At 38.5% G+C, this 22102-nt stretch overlaps 1 long non-coding RNA gene across 2 annotated transcripts in view; it reads left to right on the forward strand.

Annotated features, from left to right (window-relative positions):
- The first annotated feature begins 1501 nt into the window (after positions 1-1501).
- The window catches only part of LOC110136113 (uncharacterized), a 382942-nt gene continuing 362341 nt past the window's right edge, over positions 1502-22102 (forward strand). The window contains exons 1-2 of one of the 2 annotated variants that reach the window (XR_011483775.1): positions 1502-1664; positions 10336-10475. This is a non-coding gene — a long non-coding RNA (uncharacterized lncRNA). Of the gene's footprint in view, positions 1665-10335; positions 10476-19251; positions 19316-22102 lie in introns of those variants that run through there. The other variant, XR_011483776.1, reaches the window with a different exon arrangement.

Consider the following 22102-nt stretch of genomic DNA (forward strand, 5'->3'; position numbering starts at 1 on the left):
CAGTATCTTTTCAATAATTCCCAGTATTTGCTTATCCCAGCTAAATTTGGCTTTCTGTGTATTCCAACCCAAAGAGTGCTGATTAATCCAGTAAAAAAGATGGCTATTTCTGAATGGAGGGAAAATCTATTTTGGCACCTGATGTATCTTAAATACAAGGTGAATAATTTGATTGGCCATATCTTTGGGGTAAACTACTATTCCCTTTGAACATCAGATTGATCTTCGATTAAAGAAAAAAAATAGATATAGTAGTACCTAACTCACTGTACGGAGAAGGCAATGGCACCCCACTCCAGTATTCTTGCCTGGAGAATCCCAGGGACGGCAGAACCTGGTGGGCTGCCGTCTGTGGGGTCGCACAGAGTCAGACACGACTGAAGTGACTTAGCAGCAGCAGCAGCTCACTGTAAAGACTAATAATATCACAATGCATGAAAATTTCAAATGTGGTTGCCTTTTAATTTCTTATCAAGGTATTTCTAAAACAAACTATAGCAAAAAACAAGACATTTGTGGTATAAGAAAAATGGAAGTGATAATTTTACATCTATTTCTTATTGATTTTAATAATAGGGCATTTTCCTTATAAGTTGATAAGCATCTATTAGTAGACTTCCGATGATAAAAGTATTGTTTATTTAAATTAAATGTCACTGAGTGCATGTTTCAATAAAAGTTTGTAAGTATCATATTTAGATAAACAGAAGGCTATGGAACGACTTGCCAAATGAATCACCAAAGGTGATGTAAGAAAATAGGAAAAAATGCGTATCTATCCTATTTTGGAAAAGGAAAACCCCAAGGCTAAAATGAATGGCCATGCTTGGGAACTTTCTTTCACATTCAGCTCCAACTTTCAAGCTTGTGCAGCAACCTCTCAGATTAGTATTTTCTACTAACTATGACTTGCAGGGTGACCTTGTGTATTCCACTGAATCTCTCCCTTACCTCCCCTGACTTTCTCTACAGCACAGAGGTAGAAAACTGGGCACTACCCAGAGAAGATGAATGAGCAGTGGGGTTTGTGAAAAGATGGGAAAGAAAGCTAGAAGCAGGCATTTGACTTGATTGTGATGGGGAGTGGATTGTTAGAGCCTTTTTTTTTTTTTGATGACAGAAAAACCTTATTTTGAGACAATCAGACACCATTTGTGGGCATGATGGAGAATTGGGGACCTTAATAAACTAATACCTACTATAAACTGTACTTGACATTGGTATAATGTCAGGTATATCAACTTACTCCAGCACTTTACCTTATAGTGTGTAAAATCCTTTCTCATATATGAGTTGAGTTTCATCTCCAGCAGCCTGGGATAATAAGTAATCAAAAATCAAGAATTAAAGCCTCAGTTGTCTCAGAGGGCTTGCTTGTTTTCCACAAAGCCACAGCCAGTGAGTGTTGGGGCAGACTTGTTTGTCTGTTTGATTTTAATTAACTTTTATTGGAGAATTAGTTGCTTTACAATTGTTAGTTTTTACCGAGCAGCTAAATGACTCAACCATGCGTACACGTATATCTCCTCCCTTTTGGTTTTTCTCCCCATTCAGGTCACCACAGTGGATTAAGGAGAATTTCGGGCAGGTTTTAAAGCCAGGCATATCAGATGCAGCCAGATTTTGTCGTCCTCTCCCCATGCCGTTCATGCACTCATAAACCTGTGAGTCTGGTCATCCAAGAAACCCTGGGGTGGAGGGAAATACTCCTCCTTCTTCAGTGCTATCTGTTTTCTCTCTCAGTTTTCTTTCTTTCTTCTTCCCCCTCGCCCCCTGAATTCCTGTTTAATTTATATTCTTTCTCTGCCTTACTCCCCCGTACATGATTGCATTTTTCTCTACTGTCAAGGTATATTTTCAAAGGTTCTTTTAATAGCTGTACCACCACTGGTTTTTGCAACAGTCCTGTAGTGGGAGAGCACACAGTTTTCGGCCCCGTCTATCTCTGAAAGAAGTTGATGTGCAGAGACGTTCCATGGTTTTGTCTGGCACCAAGGCAGTATCAGCACTGGGTTCCCAGATGCACTGGGACAGGCAGAGCTTTAGTGCCTTTCACTGATTTAAAACCTTGATAAGAAAACGAGTTTCGCAGCCAGGAGGCAGGTTGTGAATGCGTTTATATGCTTCGATCCACCCGTCTATCACCATACATATCTATCCAAAAGAGAATATGACTCTTGACTCTGAGATCAGAGAAGTGAAAAGATCTAACAGTCCTTGATATTAAGGAATTCACACGTTATATGAGACACACTTTAGCAGGTCCTATGAGGGGAGTAAAGAAGCATCAGCTGCTATCTAAAGAAGTGCACCCCCTAGGGAGGAGATGGGCAGATGCACTTAATGGAAGTCATTCAAGTTGAATGACCTAGACTTGATACCAAAGGATTTGAAGTGTGTGTGACTTTGGCAGGTTATTTGCCTTGAGATTTTAGGTAGAGGAAATAACATTTTGGGGAAGAGTGTATTTGGGTCAACAACTACATTTAAGTACTGTGAGAATTCTGGCTCTCCCATTCTTTTCTAAATGATGTTACATAAATTCTCTATCCTAGCTCCTACCCCTACTCACCCTGCCCCCAAAATATGGAAACAGACATATTTTATATTAAGTTTACATGCATGAATAATATCTGCAATAAAAACTATTAAGTGCCCTGAATTCAGTATTCCCAGATCATTTTTATATTGCCCTTTCTGCTTAATTGGTACCCAAGAAAATGGATGTGACACAGAATCTGGAAAATATAGCACAAAACCAAACAAAACTAATTGCAGTAAAAAAAAAAAAATGGTGTAAACAAAAAATTAGTTACCTTACCTTACAGAGTCTTCTTTACACATACTATACTTGTTGATTTGCTAATTGAGGCCAAGATGAGCAAGGGAAATACTGATTAAGAGAACAGAACTGAATTTTAAATTCCAGTTTAAAGGAAAAAAACTAATAAGAATTAGCAGTATTAAAGAAATCAATAAGAACTAATAATCTATTTTTAAATAGTTCGAAATAATATGACTATGTATTAGATTGCTGTGAGTGAGCAGATAAATAGGAAATAATTTCTTGGATAATAATTTCCGTATTTTCTTGGAAATTGTAAATCTTGACCGTGAATTTCAAAGAATTCTTCATTTGCCAAAATGTCTTCATTATACACTGATATGTCATATTGTTTGGCCTCCCTCCACCCCAAACACACCACTCTATCCATTGTCATTTTGGTTTGGGTCATGATTAGTACCCGGACTATTTTATCTTGTAAATCCATCACAATGTAACCATTTTAACTGGGGCTTCCTACAAGTATCAGAGGTTCTGCCTAGGCTTTCGGAGAAAGTCGACTGGAGTGTGGGATATTTAGCCTGGAAAAGAGAAGAATTAAGGGAATATAGTAAGTATATTTTTAAAAGTGAAGGATTAGCCTGTGGAAGAAAGATGAGTTTTGTTATCCAGAGCATCAGAAGGTAGAGTCAGCACCAGTCGTAAAGGTAGAAGAGAACAGTGTGGTTCATGAGAAGGAAGGAGTGTCTGACAGTTAATCCTGGCTGAAGTTCAGTGGCACGGATGTGGCCAGTGCCCCGTCCTTGGAGGCACAAATGCTGAGTATCTGCCGAGTTGGGGAGTGTATGAGAAGAAATTTAGTGACAGATGGAAGGGCAAAATAAAGCAGCATTTTGAAAAGTGTGGGTCACACCCCATGAAAGGACCTGAAATCAAATTAATGGACCTTGAACAGCATTTTTAAAGGAATGTGCTCATTGTTTTCACAAAAAGGAGTCATTCATGTTTTCTGCAGAAAATACACAAATATAGATAAGTTTATGTGAATGTGAATATGAATCAGTGTATGAAATATGAAACAGTATCATAGAGAAAAATCATCTTAATCGTCGTACTTTCTTTTACACAGTTGTGTTTTGTAGATATGTTTAAACATACTTATTACCTATCTATCTATGTATGTGTGCATATTAAATACATATTTGAGTATATGTAGACATTTCTACTTGCACTTTTTTTTCTTTGGACTGCACTGTCTGGCTGTTGGAATCCTAGTTCTCCCACCAGGGATTGAATCTGAGCTCTGGCTGTGAAAGCTTGGGAGTCCTAACCTGTGGACTGCCAGGGAATTCTCTGCACTTGAAGTGTATTCATTTTCCTCACAGGTTTGGAGGTCAAAAAAGCCCCATAAGATGTTTTAAATTAATGCCACCCTGGTAAAAACGTGGCAAGCCCTGTGCTTTGTACTCTACATATATTATTTTGCATAGTTCTTATATCCACAGTGATGTCAATACTATTATGCCCCGTTTACAGATGAGGATAGTAAGGATTAGAAAGATTAGTTTTGTTTTCTGGTCATGTTATCAAAGTCAAACCAAAAGTGTCTGGCCTGGAATTGCGTTTTCATTAGTTGTTACTTATTTTTGGCTGTGATGGGTTGTTGCCGTGGGGTCCTTTTCTCTAATTGCGTTGAGTGGGGGCTGCTCTCTAGTTGCGGTGTGCGGGCTTCTCTTTGCAGTGGCTTCTCTTCTCGCCGAGCAAATGGCTTCAGGGCATCCAGGCTTCAGTAGTTGCCACCGGTGGGCTCAGTGGTTGCAGTTCCCAGGCTCTAGAGCACAGTCTTCATAATTGTGACTCGCCAGCTTAGTCGCTCTGAGTCATGTGGGATTTTCCAGGACCAGGGATCAAACCGGTGTCTTCTGCATTGGTGGGACGATTCTTTACCATTAAGCCACCAGGGAAGCTCTGGCAGGAATTTAACTAAGTGTGTTCTAGACCACTGGCGATAGTACCTGGGGTTTGCCAGAAGGAAAGTGGAGTCTGCAGGCTGGAGCCTCCAGGCTGTATTTTGTGGCTTCAGGTCTGTGGGCCGATGCAGGGGACGGTAAGTACAAGACCACAGGAAGGGCAGGAAGAGATACTCCCTGGGCTGGGATGCGCTGAGCACCCGGGTAGCCCAGAGAGCGGCAGAATCAGGCCCGAAAGGCTCCTCCCATAACCCCACTTCCCGGAGGAAGCCGAGACTCACAGGATTCCGGCAGTTTTTAGAATCCTAGAAGAAACACGTGGGAGCCTCCCTCAGCAAGGAGTTTGGCTCACGCCACCTGCCAAGCGTCCACCACTTGTGGGGCTGCCTCCCCCCCTGCCGTCCCCAGCGAGACTGTGTAGTGACCCGCTTGACCCAGCTGCTCCCCCAGCATCGGAGGACCAGTGCAGAGAGGCAGGACCTCCCGAGGCCCGAGGGGGAGAGTTAGCTGCTAGTGCTTAGGCTGCAAGTCTGTCGACTTCTGGGAGGCCAGAGGGCCGGGGCCGGAACCCAGGCTCTGCTGCGGGCCTGGAGCCCCTTCTAATGTCTGCCAGGTCCGAGGCTGCAACAACCCGAGCAGCCGTGCCATCGCACCTGGCTTGTCTGTTCCTCTGCGCCATGCAGGGAAGCCTAGGAGCTGTCTTGGGAGACTGTTGCTCCCTGTTCCTGAAATCTCCCCTGAAGAACAGCCTCAGGCAATTGCTCTCTCTTCCTGGAAATGTAAATTCATTCAGTCCTTATGGAAAACAAAAACATCGAGGTTTCTCCAAAAATTAAAAACTGAATGTCCATGTGATCCAGCAATTCTAATCCTGAGTAATAGAAGGACACGAAAATAGGATATTAAAGATACATGCAGTCCCATGTTTACTGCGACATTATTCATAGCAGCGAGCATATGGCAACAGCTCAGGGCCGGTCAGCTCAGTTCAGTTCAGTACAGTTGTTCAGTCCTGTCCCACTCTTTGTGACGCCATCTACTGCAGCACACCAGGCTTCCTTGTCCATCACCAGCTCTCAGAGCTTGCTCAAACTCATGTCCATCGAGTCAGTGATGCCACCCCACCGTCTCATCCTCTGTCGTCACCTTCTCCTCCTGCCTTCAGTCTTTCCCAGCATCAGGGTTTTTCCATTGAGTCAATTCTTCGCATCAGGTGGCCAAAGTATTGGAGTTTCAGCTTCAGCATCAGTTCTTCCAATGAATATTCAGAACTGATTCCATTTAGGATTGACTGGTTGAATCCCCATCTAGTCCAAGGGACTCTCAAGAGTCTTCTCCAACACCACAGTTCAAAAGCATCAATTTTTCCATGCTCAGCTTTCTTTATGGTCCAACTCTCACATCCATACATGACTACTGGAAAAGCCATAGCTTTCACTAGACAGACGTTTGTTGGTACAGTAACGTCTCTGCTTTTTAATATGCTGTCTGGATTGGTCATAGCTTTTCTTCCAAGGAGCAACTGTCTTTTAATTTCATGGCTTCAGTCACCATCTGCAGTGATTTTGGAGCCCCCAAAAATAAAGTCAGCCACTGTTTACACTGTTTCCCCATGAAGTGATGGGATCGGATGCCATGATCTTTGTTTTCTGAATGTTGAGTTTTAAGCCTCCTTTTTCACTCCTCTCTTTCACTTTCATCAAGAGGCTCCTTAGTTCTTCTTTGCTTTCTGCCATAAAGGTGGTGCCATCTGCGTATCTGAGGTTATTGATATTTCTCCTGGCAATCTTGATTCCAGCTTGTGCTTCATCCAGCCTGGCATTTTGCATGAATGTACTCTGCATATAAGTTAAATAAGCAGGGTGACAGTATACAGCCTTGACATACTCCTTTCCCAATTTGAAACCAGTCTGTTGTTTCATGCCCAGTTCTAACTATTGCTTCTTGACCTGCATACAGATTTCTCAGGAGGCAAGTAAGATGGTCTGGTATTCTCATCTCTTTAAGAATTTTCCACAGTTTGTTGTGATCCACATAGTCAATGCCTTTGGCATAGTCAATAAAGCAGAAGTAGATGTTTTTCTGGAACTCTCTTGCTTTTTAGATTACCCAACGAATGTTGGCAATTTGATCTCTGGTTCCTCTGCTTTTTCTAAACCCAGCTTGAACACCTGGAAGTTCATGGTTCATGTACTGTCAAAGCCTGGCTTGGAGGATTTTGAGCATTACTTTGCTAGCGTGTGAGATGAGTGCAATTGTGTGGTAGTTTGAACATTCTTTGGCACTGCCTTTCTTTGGGATTGGAATGAAAACTGACCTTTTCCTGTGGCCACTGCTGAGTTTTCCAAATTTGCGGCATATTGAGTGCAACACTTTCACAACATCATCTTTTAGGGTTTGAAATATCTCAACTGGAATTCCATTATATCCACTAGCTTTGTTCATGGCAATGCTTCCTAAGGTCCACTTGACTTCACGTTCCAGGATGTCTGGCTCTAGGTGAGTGATCACACCATCGTAGTTATCTGGGTCATGAAGATCTTTTTTGTATAGTTCTTCTGTGTGTTCTTGACACCTCTTCTTAATATCTTCTGCTTCTGTTAGATCCATACCATTTCTGTCCTTTATTGAGCCTATCTTTACATGAAATGTTCCCTTGGTATCTCTGATTTCCTTGAAGAGATCTCTAGTCTTTCCCATTCTATTGTTTTCCTCTATTTCTTCGCATTGATCATTGAGGAAAGCTTTCTTATCTTTCCTTGCTATTCTTTGGAACTCTGCACTCTGATAGGTATATATTTAGTTTTCTCCTTTTCTTTTAGCTTCTCTTCTTTTCATAGCTATTGGTAATGCCTCATCAGACAACCATTTTGCCTTTCTTTTTCTTGGGGATGGTCTTGATCCCTGCCTTCTGTACAATGTCGTGAACCTCCGTCCATAGTTCTTCAGGCACTCTGTCTATCAGATCTAATCCCTTGAATCTATTTGTCACTTCTACGCTATAATCATAAGGGATTTGATTTAGCTCATACCTGAATGGTCTAGTGGTTTTCACTACATTCTTCAATTTAAGTCTAAACTTGGCAATAAGGTGTTCATGATCTGAGCCACAGTCAGCTCCCAGTCTTGTTTTAGTGGATGAATAAAGAATATATATATATATATATATATATATATATGTACACATATAATGGAATATTACTAAGCCACATAATGAAATAAATTCTGTCATTTGCACCAATATGGATGGACCTTTGAATTTTGATTCAAATACTTCTGGAAGTCCCCTCACAGATATCCCCTGAAACAATGTTTTACCAGCCATCTAGGCATCCCTTAGCCCAGGCAAGTTGATACATAAAATTAACCATCACAGGTATTTTGGCTTTGTGTGTGTGTGTGTGTGTGTGTAATATCTAATCCAGTAAAATACACCCTTTCTAGCTAGTACGCCATGTGATATTGACTAATGCAAATAGCTGTGTGATCACCAGCACAATGAAGATACTAGCTCACCTACCAGATTCTTACAACTGCATTTGTCCTCAACTCTTCACCGGTCTCTAGTCCCTGCAAACCATTGAACTATTTTCTCTCCCCATGGTTCTACTTTTGCAACAATGTCATATAAATGATACTATACAGAATCATACTGTCAGTAATCTTTTATGTCTGGTTTCTTTCACTTAGCCTACTGCTTTGGGAATCCTCAACATTGTCTTACCTATGAATAGTTTGTTCTATTTTACTGCTGACTAGTATTCCATTGTACAGATGGACCGTGGTTGGTTTATCCATTCTATGCTTAAGGAACACTTGAATTGTTTCCAGTCTTTTGCATGGATAGATACTGTGTCTGCATTCCAATCAGGGAAATTTGAGAGTTCCTATTGCTCTGCATTTTTACCATCAGTTGGAATTACCAGTTTATTTTTTTTTATCCTTTTATTTTAGTTATTCTGATAGATGTGTGGAGGTGGCTTATTCTGATTTTAATTTGCATTCTCTAATGACTAATGATGTGGAACCCTTTTTCATATCCCTGTTTGTCATTCACATGTCTGCTTTGCTAAGGTTTTTGTTCATATATTTTGCTCATTTAAAAAAATGTGTTATATTTTCTTATTGTTGTGTTTTCACAGGTCCTGATATACTAGATACAAGTCCTTTATTAGATAGATAATTTGCAAATATTTTCTCCTGGTGTGTGGCCTGTTTTAATTATCTTAACAGTCTTTTGAAGAGCAGCTCCTCTTAATTTTACTGAAGTTCAGTGTATTAGTTTTTCTTTTGCACACCTCTCTTTTGTACTATATCATAGAAGTCTTTGTTCAACTCGAGGTTAAAAAGATTTTCTCCTATGTATGATTTCTTCAGGAAGTTATATAGTTTCAGGTTTTATGTTTAGGTGTATGATCCACTTGGAGTTAATTTTTGTATAAGGTGTGATATATGGATTGTGATTCATTCATTTGGCTTATGAATATTCATTTCTCCCAGCACCACTTGTTGAAAAGACTATCATTTCTCCTTTGAATTACCTTTGCCCTATTGCAGAAAATGAATTGATCATATATGTGGCTATATATATCATATATTTCTGGAGTGCTTTATTCCATTGGTCTATATGTTTATCATTTTAATGGAATAAATTTACTAGACAAGTAAAGAAAGGGGAAATGATGGAAAGGAAATAAAAAAGTGAAAGGAAAGAGATGAAGAGGAAAGGAAAGGAAAAATACAAGCATGTATCTATCCTGGTAAAGGCAAATATTACTTAATGCAACTTCTTATTCAGTTAAATATGTATGCATATGTGTGTGTGTTTATTGAGTCATCATATATAGTGCTTGTGAGGTTTCACCTCAAAACAAACACAGATTTCAGAATATTGAATTAGATGTCTTTTTCTGCCCTCATCTAAGACCTTTAAGGTTGATACCTGAGTTGTATGAACTTATTTTGGCTTTTGCCATGCATCTGTAAATACAGTGCATGAAAGGAAAAAAAAAAAGCTCAAATGATAGACTTTTAAGAGTTGAACTTATTTGAGATAATGGAAATGGGTAATGTGTTCAATAAGGATTGTACCCTCATTTAAAAAATGCTACCCGTGTTTCATACATATGCCCTTAAGAAAATTAACCCCATCCCTTTTGTTTGCTTTCTGCAATCGACTGATTGATAGATTGATTGATAGATAGATAGGTACAATAAGTAGATAATCTCCCAGTTCTAATGTTGTTCTCTAGCGGTTCATGAAGTTTGCAGTTCCCTCTGCCTTTCCTTCAACATAGGTCTTCCTCTTCTTCTACAATAACTGACCTCATGGTTAGACATATACCCATTTAGAAATATATATATATATATATATCAATCTACCTGTCTATCTATCTATCTATCTATTAATATATTCTTGCAGGTCTTTCATTTGTATATGTCAGTGTGATTATATTCTCACTGTCAGGTGAAGTATCATGTGACAAAGTCAGAGAATTTTTTAACTTATTTTTTCCCTGAATGAAGTACTGTCATGAACACTATGCTCTGTTTCATTCTTTCCTTTTTAATCTTTTCTAGTGACTGGATTGAGCATGCACAGTTGCAAACTTGAAGATGAAGCTCATACCCACCTGTGCTAAAAGGAGCCTGAGTTGCTGAGAATTTGATAGAGTGAAACCATCATTCCAACCACAGGCAGCATAACGTGGTTCATTTAGGTAAAGAACACTAAATATAAATCCTGTTTTTTTTAAAATTTATTTTATTGAAATACAGTTGATTTTCGATGTTGTGTTAGTTTCTGGTATAGAGCAAAATGATTCAGTTGTTCATATCTATATGATATATATAATATATGTATATTATTTTTCATATTCTTTTCTATTACTGTTTATTATAGGATATTGTGTAGAGTTCCCTGTGCTATACAGTAGGATCTTGTTGTTTATTCTATATATAACAGTGAAAGTGAAAGTGAAGTCTCTCAGTCATGTCTGACTCTTTGCGACCCCTGGATACCAGGCTCCTCCGTCCATGGGATTTTCTAGGCAAGAGTACTGGCGTGGGTTGCCATTTCCTTCTCCAGGGAATCTTCCCGACCCAGGGATCGAACCCAGGTCTCCCGCATTGTAAACAGACGCTTTACCATCTGAGCCACCAGGGAAGTCCTATATATATATAGATAGATAGATAGATAGTCCTATATATATATATAACAGTATGCATCTACTAATCCCAATCTCTAATCTGTCACTCACCCCCATCCCCTCCACAACCACAAGTCTATTCCCTATGTCTTTGAGTCTCTTTCTGTTCATAGATAAGTTCATTTATTTCATATTTTCAACTCCACATATAAATGATATTGTGTGGTATTTCTTTCTCTTTCTCTTCCCTTAGTATGATAATCTTTAGGTCCTTCCATGTAGCTGCAAATGGCATTATTTCATTTTTATGACTGACTAATATTCCACTGTGTTTATACATGTGTATATATGTATACATACATATATTATTTATGTGTGAATATGTATGCATATACATGCATGTATACAGACTATCTATATATCACATCTTTTATTTTTAATTTAATTTTTTTCTTCATTTTTATTAGTTGGAGGCTAATTACTTTATAATATTTTGTAGTGGTTTTTGTCATACATTGACATGAATCAGCCATGGATTTACATGTGTTCCCCATCCCGATCCCCCCTCCTGCCTCCCTCTCCATCCCATCCCTCTGGGTCTTCCCAGTGCACTAGTCTTGAGCACCCGTCTCATGCATCCAACCTGGGTTGGTGATCTGTTTCACCCTTGATAATATACTTGTTTCAATGCTCTTCCCTCAGAACATCCCACCCTCGCCTTCTCCCACAGAGTCTAGATGTCTGTTCTGTACATCTGTGTCTCTTTTTCTGTTTTGCATATAGGGTTATCATTGCCATCTTTTTAAATTCCATATATATGCGTTAGTATACTGTATTGGTCTTTATCTTTCTGGCTTACTTCACTCTGTATAATGGGCTCCAGTTTCATCCATCTCATTAGAACTGATTCAAATGAATTCTTTTTAATGGCTGAGTAATATTCCATTGTGTATATGTACCACATCTTCCTTATCCATTCATCTGCTGATGGGCATCTAGGTTGCTTCCGTGTCCTGGCTATTATAAACAGTGTTGCAATGAACATTGGGGTGCACGTGTCGCAATGAACATTGGGGTGCACATGTCTCTTTCAGATCTGGTTTCCTTGGTGTGTATGCCCAGGAGTGGGTCATATGGCAGTTCTATTTCCAGTTTTTCAAGGAATCTCCACACTGTTCTCCATAGTGGCTGTACTAGTTTGCATTCCCACCAACAGTGTAACAGGGTTCCCTTTTCTCCACACCCTCTCCAGCATTTATTGCTTGTAGACTTTTGGATCGCAGCCATCCTGACTGGCATGTAATGGTACCTCGTTGTGGTTTTGATTTGCATTTCTCTGATAATGAGTGATGTTGAGCATCTTTTCATGTGTTTGTTAGCCGTCTGCATGTCTTCTTTTGAGAAATGTCTGTTTAGTTCTTTGGCCCATTTTTTGATTGGGTCATTTATTTTTCTGGAATTGAGCTTCAGGAGTTGCTTGTATATTTTTGAGATTAATCCTTTGTCTGTTGCTTCGTTTGCTATGATTAAAGATCTAAATGTAAGACCAGTAACTATAAAACTCCTAGAGGAGAACATAGGCAAAACACTCTCTGACATAAATCACAGCAGGATCCTCTATGACCCACCTCCCAGAATATTGGAAATAAAAGCAAAAATGAGCAAATGGGACCTAATTAAACTTAAAAGCTTTTGCACAACAAAGGAAACTTAAGCAAGGTGAAAAGACAGCCCTCAGAATGGGAGAAAATATATATCATATCTTTATTCATCTGTTGATGAGTATTTAGGGTGTTTCCATGTCTTGGCTATTTTAAACAGTGCTGCCATGAACACGGTGCATGTATCTTTTCAAATTATAGTTTTGTTGAGATGTATGCCCAGGAGTGGGATTACTAAATCATATGGTAACTCTATTTACAGATTTTTGAAGAACCTCCGTAACTGTTTTCCATGGTGGCTGCACCAGTTTATGTCCCCACTGGCAGTGTAGGAGGGTTCTCTTTTCTCCACATCTTCTCCAGCATTTGTTATTTGTAGACATTTTAACAATGGCCATTCTGACCAATGTGAGGTGGTACCTCATTGTAGTTTTTATTTGCATTTCTCTAGCAGTTAGCAGTGTTAAGCATCTTTTCATGCACTTATTGGCCATCCATGTTACTTCTTTAGAGAAATATGTATTTGTGATCTTATGCCCATTTTTTGATGGATTGTTTGTTTTTTTCTGTTACTGAATTGCATGAGCTGTATGTCTATTTTGGAAAATTAAGTCCTTGTTGGTCACATCATTTGCAAATATTTTCTCCCATTCTGTAGGTTGTCATTTTGTTTCATTACTGGTTTCTTTGCTTACAAGTTTGGTAAGGTCCCCTTTATTTCTTTTTGCTTTCTTTTTTTTTTTTTGTATTGGTAGACTGACCTAAGAAAACATTGGTATGATTTATGTTAGAGAAAGTTTCACCTAATAAGTTAATTGAGATGTTTTTATTACTTATAATGATAGAACCATAATCCCTTTAACAGTATCCTAATGTCCTCTCATCACTGTACATGATTCCACTGTTTTCCCCATCTTTATAAATCATAACACCAGACAGTTCTCGGTTTAGATCAGTTTAGAACTTGGTTTAGAACTTGGAGTCAACTTTGATTCTTGTTTTTCTCTCTCCTCATTCAATCCACCTGCAGTATCGTCTCTACTCAACCTTCATGGCATGTCTAGAAATGACCTCTTCTCATCCTTTGCACCTGGCGTGCATGCATGCTCAGCTGTGTCCGACTCTGTGACCCCCCTGGTGGTAACCCTCCACAGTCCTCTGGCCATGGGATTTCCCAGGCAAGCATAATGGAGCATGTTGCCGTTTCCTCCTCCAGGACTGGCCTGAGCCAGCCGTTGCTGTCTTCTGTGGATGATTTTAGTTAGTCTACAGTGGTCTCTTCTTTCGTGAGGAGACCACTCCCTTGAATCTCCCTTGATTCAGTTCTCATCAGGACAGCCAGAGGGAGGCTGCTTGAAATATGTAATACATCACTGTACCCTCTGCTCCAACCCCACCAGGGGCTCCAGTCCCTCCCAGGAAATCCAGAGCCCGCAGAACGGCTTATAAGGTGCCAGTGTTCCTGACCCCCTTATCTCTCTACATCTTCTCCTCTGTTTCCTGTTATTCTCTGATTTCCACCCACCCTGGCCTGCCTTTCCTCTGCCACATACCCACTTTCCCCAGACACACTCATAGTTCACGCCTTTCTTCCTTTCAGGTCTCTGCTTAAATGTAAACTCCTCTGAGAGTTTTTTTTCACTTACATAAAATAGTGCCCCTTCCAACAGTTTACCTCTCTTACATTTCTCATGTTCTTCACAACACTTAAGCTCACAGACACTACCTTTTTAAATTCATCTGTTGACTCTCACAGACAGCAGGGCTTCATTTTGTTCACTGATATATCTCCAGCACCTAGAACAAGGCTTGGCATGTATGATTCGCACTCAAAAAAAAACCAGCAACAACAAAACATTTGTTCAGTGAATGAATAAATGGGTTATATACTTTTGAATCAAGACTACCTGAGTCATAATCATGAGTTGTTTCTACCTAGAAGAGGTAAGGAATTAACTTACCTCCAACCCTCACATTCCTCCTCAAGTGGGCATAGTGATACTACATGTGGGTATTGTTAGAATTAAGTAAGATTATCCAAGTAAAACATGTTCAGCACAAAGCCCTTCACAAAGAGAGATTCAATAAAAATTTGATAAGTCACTGAATGTTGAAAAAAATGAAACAAAAGGCATCAAATGATTTTGAGGGGAAGTATCTTGCAAGATTTTCCAAGCTAATGACATGAGTAAATTCAGATAATCTCCAAGCATTAAATAGAATTTACAGTGCCCTAATTCAGTTCTCTATAATATTAAACATTTCATGATTAAGAAGTATCTGTGTGTTTTATAACTTACCAAATGAACCATATTTCTGATCAATCTAAAGCATTTGACAGGAGGCTTGCGAGCCTTTGTGGCTTTTGGCTAACCCCCTGAGAGCAGGCTTGGTAGAGAGATTGACACTTTTCAATGAGTACCTTGTCCCCAGGAAAGGCTGCTATAGTTTAACCTGCAGAGAGGGCCCTTTTATGGCCCTATTCACATGGCACATGCCTCCCCTGGGAGGGCTCTCAGCTTAGATCTGAGCCCTTTACATCACAATAATCCTGAGATAAATTAATTTGGACACATCCTATCATCCTGGACATCCTTGTCAGTCTTTCTGTCCTCTGCTGAGCTCTTTCCTCCCTCACCTCCTGGCCCAGACTCTTCTGTGTGTCTTGTGTCCTACCTCTTCCATCCCAAGACTTTAAATGAAACCCAAAGACAGCCACTTTTCCCCTCCGTAACAGCTTGAGATTTCCGTCCTCCCTCTGGTACTAACGTCTCTGTTTTTCTCTGATGAGGGCGTTTGCCTGCTGAGGTTAGCCCAGGCTTGTGCCGCTGATGCTTTTGTACTTCATCCACCCCAGGCTCTGGAGGTAGGTTGGAATTTTTCATCAGTTTTTCTTGCTAGAGGACTTTGTGCTGTGATGAAAGTGTTTCCTGTATTTCCATGCTGTCCAACGTGATGTGTGTGCCCAGGCTCTCAGTCGCATCCGACTCTTTGTGACCCCATGGACTGTAGCCTGCCAGGCTCCTCTGTCCATGGAATTTTCCAGGCAAGCATACTGGAGTGGGCTGCCATTTCCTCCTCCATGGTCCAACATGGTAGCCACAAGCTAAACGTGACTGTTGAACACTTGTTTGGTGTAACTTAAGAAGTAATTTTTAAGTTTTATTTTATTAATTGAAATTGAATGGCCAAAAATGGCTAGTGTCAACAGTATTAAACATCACAGTTCTAGACCTTTTCTCCTCCACCTTCAAGTAAAAGGATATGATACGTTGGATTCTAAAGATACCACCCTCTACCCTTTAACCTCTGACTCATTTAACCTCAGGTCATCAACTGGATTGATCAATTCTTAGTCTCCTGGATTGCTGTCATGGATTCCATTTCAGGTCTTACCATGACTCTGGGTAACTTCAACTTGTACACATGCAACACCTGTTCAGCGCCTGATGCCCCGGTTTTTAATGTTCTTACATTTAATTTACTCTGCCCCTTAAGTGACTCACACCTGAAATATTGAATCCAAACCATGCCATCTTCTGACAGCCATGCTACATAACTGAGAGGAGAAAGGTTAGATAATGACCTTATTCGCCTCTTAGATGGCCCCTCTATTAGAAAATGTTCCCTGATGCTTCAGTTTATATTTAAGAAATCTTCTCTGCTAAGTACCACCACTGAGCTGCTGGTCCATAACAGTGTAGCTCTTAATACTATTTAGCATAATATCAGTGTATTATAGCACTTAACAGTATGTGACTGTAGCTGTCTCTCAGTTTCTGTATTTTCCCACTAGAGCATACAAAAAACTTTTGTATTCACGTCCTGCTACAGAACAATCACATGGAAGGTTCTCAATCAACGAGTGAAGATAGGAGCTGATGAATCAATGAATGAATTCATTTTGTTTGGTGAGGGATGAGACACAATAACTTATGAACAGATCCCTGAAAACCTGAGAATCAGAGTAGTTATGGATGGTGATCTGAATAAAGAAATTGGGTTGTATTCCATCTCCTAGTAATCAGAGAGATCCAGTATGGATCACAGATCAATTAGGGTGGTCTCTTCCTGATGAGGATTTTCATTTATAGCTAGAACTTTATCTACCAGACCTGTTTTTGCATTTTGTAGCTTATCATTAGTAATTTCATCATATTTGGAGTTACACAGTATTCTTAACAACTCAAGTTTCACAGCTTTTATTAGAACTTAGACTTTTGGATTTTCTTGGTTGGTACTTTGATTGGTTATTTTTTAAGACCACTTTATTGAGATATCATTGGCATATGAAAAGTTCATATTTAACACATACAGTTTTATAAGTTTGGAGATAAGCAGATGTTGTGAAACCATTACTACAATTAAGATCATAAGCATCCACTTACTACCAGAATTTCTCCTGTCTTTATTTTTATTTGTATATGATAAGAACATAACATAACACTGTATCCTCTTGGTGAATTTTACTTATACGATACTGGTTTCTTATAGGCACCATGCTATGCAGAAGACCTCTAGGACTCCTTTATCTTGCGTGACTGAAATTTTGTTCTCTTCGATCAGTACCTCCTCATTCCACCTCCCCCATAACCACCATTCTACTCTCCACTTCCAAGAGTTTCACTTTTTAGATTCCTTGTTTAAGTGGTATCATGTAGTATTTCATCTTCTGTCACTGAATTATTTTACCTAGCGTAATGTCTTCTTGTTGTTTAGTCTCTAAGTTATGTCTGACTCTTTTGTGACCCCATGCACTATACGCCAGGATAATCCAATGGACAGAGGAGCCAGGCTCTGGTAGAGTATATGGATAACCCCTCTACCCTTACCCAGCTTCTCTTAATGTGAACTTCTTGCATATCCCAGGTACAATGACAGAAACTAGGAAAACTTTGTCTGCACAAATATTGTCAACTAAAGACTTTATTTGGATTTCACCCGTTATTAAGATCTGTTTTTCTGTTCCAAGATCCTGAATTGACATTTAGTTTTTCCTTCCAAACTGTGATACTTACTTTCCATTATCTTTTATAAATTTGATATTTTTGAAGAGAACTGGACAGTAATTTTGCAGACTATCCCTCAATTAAAATGAACCTGGACATTTCTCATGAGCAGATGAAAATTATATCTTTTAAAATAATACCACAGAAGCAACATGTCCTGTTAAGTACATTAAATCAGGTAATATGTTGTCAGTATGTTTCATTACTGGTTATATTACTACCGTCACTTGGTAAAAGTGGTGGTTATTGAGTTTTTCCACTGTAAATTTTCTATTTCCCCCTTTGCAATTAAAAATATATTGAGGATATACTTTGAGACTAGCAAATATCATATTTCTCCTCCAACTTTCACCCACTAATTTTATCATCCATCATTAAATCATGCCCCTAGCAATCATTAACATGGAGCTCTACTTATAATTTTTTATTCCATTATTCCTTCTATATTTGGAATTCTTCTTTAAAGAAGAGCTGTCTCTCTCCCCTATGTATGTATGTATTTATTCAAATACTTATTTATATCCTCTGGACTCTTGATATTAATTTTATGTATGGCTTTCAATCCACTACTATTATTTATTTTCTTAGTTTCCTCATTATTGAAATAGTTTTAATAATATCCAGCCCCAAAGGTACAAATTAAGTCAGATACTCTAACCTGTCAGCACAGTGCCGGGCATGGATAAACTGCTGTGTTAATGGTGGGAATAACTGCTGGCTTTATCATCATCAACATGAACATTGCTGTCATTACTCGTATTATTATTAATTATAGCTCCCAACGTATATGCCTGTCTCTAGTCTCAAATTTGATCTCTTTCCTTTGCAAAATAGGTTTAGCTGAGGAGGTGCAGCTAGCTTAGAGATGCCTGCAAATGCTTTGCTAAGACTTCAGTTTGGTAATTCTGGTGCTGGTCATGATTGAAGAAAGGACAAGAACCCACTTCATTCAGCAACACTTTATAACACAGTCTCAGAGAGGACAGTTTCCGACTCATGACAGTTTTATTATTACGTCTTTCACTCAACAGGCAGAATAAATGCCACCTTCATAAGAAGTGCACCAGCTAGGCTGGAAAGTATCACACTGACTTCTGACATAGGAAACACTGCTCTTATGAATGTAATATTGTCGTCTTTGTTTTGCATTTTGGAAAACCAGCTGAAATATTGAATATAAGGCTGGTTTGTAGAAATATTAATCATCTGTTAAATTATATTAATATGAAGCAGCTCTATCTTTCCATTCTCCAGATCATGTTTTCTTTTCCATACAAGCATTCAGATTGTGGATTATTAATAATTATTCTTTATACTAGTGTACATGTGACTTCTGCATAAGATTAGAAAACATGCTGAAGTCTGCCTTAAAATATTCACCTAAAAACATTTCATTTTGAAATGCTAAGATTAGCTTTACATTGAAGAAAAAATTAAAACTTAAAAAAGAAAGTCAAAATTGTTCTTATCCTAGCCAACTTTGCTCATATCTTTAATTCCATACTGAATTCCATAATTAAAGTTGCTGATTTTAGGGATGTGCATTATTGAGACAGATTTAACATAATGCTTATTTGGTTATTCTTGGAGCTCTGAGTTAGGTCTACTGGGTTCATATCCTGCCTTCTTACCAACCACAGAATGTAGAGGAATTATTGAGCTTCTCTGTAGGACATTCTAAGTTCTGGGTGCTCTGAGTATATGGAGACATGTCATGACTGCACACCTTGCTTGGAGACCCGTATGTTTATCTTGACCCTGAGAGTGTCTTAATGCTGAAAAAAGGGAATTGCATGGCATCAGAGGCCCTAAATGTCTCCCTGCCTTTCCTCTTCTTTTAAACTACTTGTTAAACTATTTGTATTCTTGGAATTAGTAGTACAATTTGATACTGACTTAGCCTCTGATTCTTGTTCATTTTATGTGGCAGTCTGATCCCTTGTATGATCCTAAATCCAAAAATTAATTTCGGAGAGTAAAACGAGGGGAATAACCCATGGATTTTTTGCTTTAGAATAATTGGGGATATTGACTATCTATGCCAGTATGAATGGAGTTTTAAATTCACTGTATGAAAGTTGATAATACTGGATGAAACAAATACAACAGAGCCAAAAACGGTATTTTAGACTACAGAAAATTCAGTAACTCTTGATCATAATAAATGCCACTCAGAGAGCAAAAGGTACACTGCAGAAGGGGAGAACATATTTTCAGGACAGCTTATTTTATGCACTTGTGCTTACTGAGAAAATTAATCACTTTGGAGATTTGATTATCAAGTTTATTTTTAGTCAGTATCATATTTGATGATATACATTTTTATGGTATACATTTGTAAATCATCTTTTAAAAACCAGATTAGAGAGTCATATTGAATGTATTAAGCACATTTGAAAAACATCACATGAATTTCTTAAATAATATATGATCTTTCATTTAAAATATTTTTGATAAATCATTCACAATTGCTAAAATAACTCATGGCTATGCAGTTAAAATTTTAAAAGAAGATTTTCATTTCCCACAAGCAGTGTTGAGTGTCTGTGTATTCTTTAAGGTATACTTGGTTTAATGCTTCCATGGTGTGCATGTTTAGATGGTTTCCATGGAGACAATTTCTGCCTAAGCCTAGGTGAGAATGTTAATTTTTTATTTTTTAAAAAATTTAAAATTTTCATTTTTTATTGGAATCTAGTTAAATAACAATGTTGTGTTAGTTTCAGGTGGACAGAAAAATGTTTGACTTATATATAGGTATTGTATATTCTTTTTCAAATTCTTTTCTCATTTAGGTTATTCAAGAGTATTGAGCAGAGTTCTTTGTGCTACATAGTAGGTCCTTGTTGGTTATCTATTTCGTGTATTTGTTGTTGTTTAGTTGTTCAGTCATATCTGACTCTTTGCGACCCCATTGATTATAACCCACCAGGCTCCTCTGTCCATGGGATTCTCCAGGCAAGAATACTGGAGTGGGTTGTCATTTTCTTCTCCAGGAGATCTTCCCAACCCAGGGATCAAACCCATATGTCCTGTATTGGCAGACAGATTATTTACTGCTGAGCCACCTGGGAATAGTAGGGTGTGTATGTCTATCCCAAATTCCCAACACCCCCCTACCCCCAAGCCTTTCCCCCCCCTTGTAGCTGTAAGTTCTTTCTCCAAGTGGTTGAGTCTGTTTCTCTTTTGTAAGTTCGGTTGTATTGTACTTTTTAGATGCTGCACATAAATGATATCATATAATATTTGTCTTTCTCTAACTTAAGTTATGCACTTAGTATGATAATTTCCAGATTCATTCATGTTGCTGAAAATGGGATTATAGGCTGCCGTCTATGGGGTCACACAGAGTTGGACACGACTGACTTGACTTAGCAGCAGCAGCAGCACTCATTTTGATGACTGCATAATATTGCATCGTGTGTGTGTGTGTGTGTGTGTGTTTGTGTATACACCACATCTTTATCCATTCATCTGTCAATAGCCAGTATGGTTGCTTCCTCATCTTGGCTACTGTAAAAAGTGCTACAGTGTATTTTGGGGTGCATGTATGCTTTTGAATCATGTTTTCCTCTGGATTGCTGGCTTATATGGTAGCTCCATTTTTACTTTTTAAGGAACCTACATACTGTTCTCCATAGTAGCTGTACCAATTTACAGTCCCACCAGCAGTGTAAGAGGGTTCCCTTTTCTCCACACCCTCTCTAGTATTTGTTATTTGTAGACTTTTTAATGATGACTGTTATGACCCATGTGAGGTGATACCTCATTGTAATTTTGATTTTCATTTCTCTAATAATTAACAATATTGAACATCTTTTCATGTGCTTATTGGCCATCTGTATGTCTTCTTTGGGGAAATGTCTCTTGGGTCCTCTGTCCAATTTTTTATTTTTATTTTTTATATTGAGCTTCACAAATTGTAAATTCTGGAAATTAATCCCTTGTTTATCTCATTGTTTGCAAATATTTTCTCCCATCCTGTGGTTTCTCTTTTTGTTTATGGTTTCCTTTGCTGTGCAAAAGCTTAATATTTTCATTTTTATTTCCTTTACTCTAGGAGATGGATCAAAGAGGATCTTGATGCAATTTATGTCATAAAGTGCTCTGCCTATATTTTCCTCTTAAGAGTTTTATGGTATCCAGTCTTACATTTAGGTATTTAATCCATTTTGAATTTATTTTTGTGTATGGTATTAAAAATATCCTAATTTCATTCTTGTACTATCCAGTTTTCCCAGCACCATTTATGGAAGAAACTGTCTTTTCTCAATTGTATAGTGTTCCCTCTTTTGTCATAGATTAATTGACCATAGGTATGTGGATTTATTTCTGGGATTTCTGTCCTGTTTCATTGATCTATATTTCTGTTTTTGTGCCAGTATCACACTATTTCAGTGACTGAAGTTTTGTAGTATAGACTGAAGTAAGGGAGCCTGATTCTTCCATGTCCGTTTTTCTTAAGATTGGTTTGGCTATTTGTGGTCTTCCATGTCTCCATACTAATTTGAAGATTTTTTAGTCTAGT

This window comes from Odocoileus virginianus, chromosome 26 (assembly GCF_023699985.2).
Source record: "Odocoileus virginianus isolate 20LAN1187 ecotype Illinois chromosome 26, Ovbor_1.2, whole genome shotgun sequence".
Lineage (NCBI taxonomy): Eukaryota > Metazoa > Chordata > Mammalia > Artiodactyla > Cervidae > Odocoileus > Odocoileus virginianus.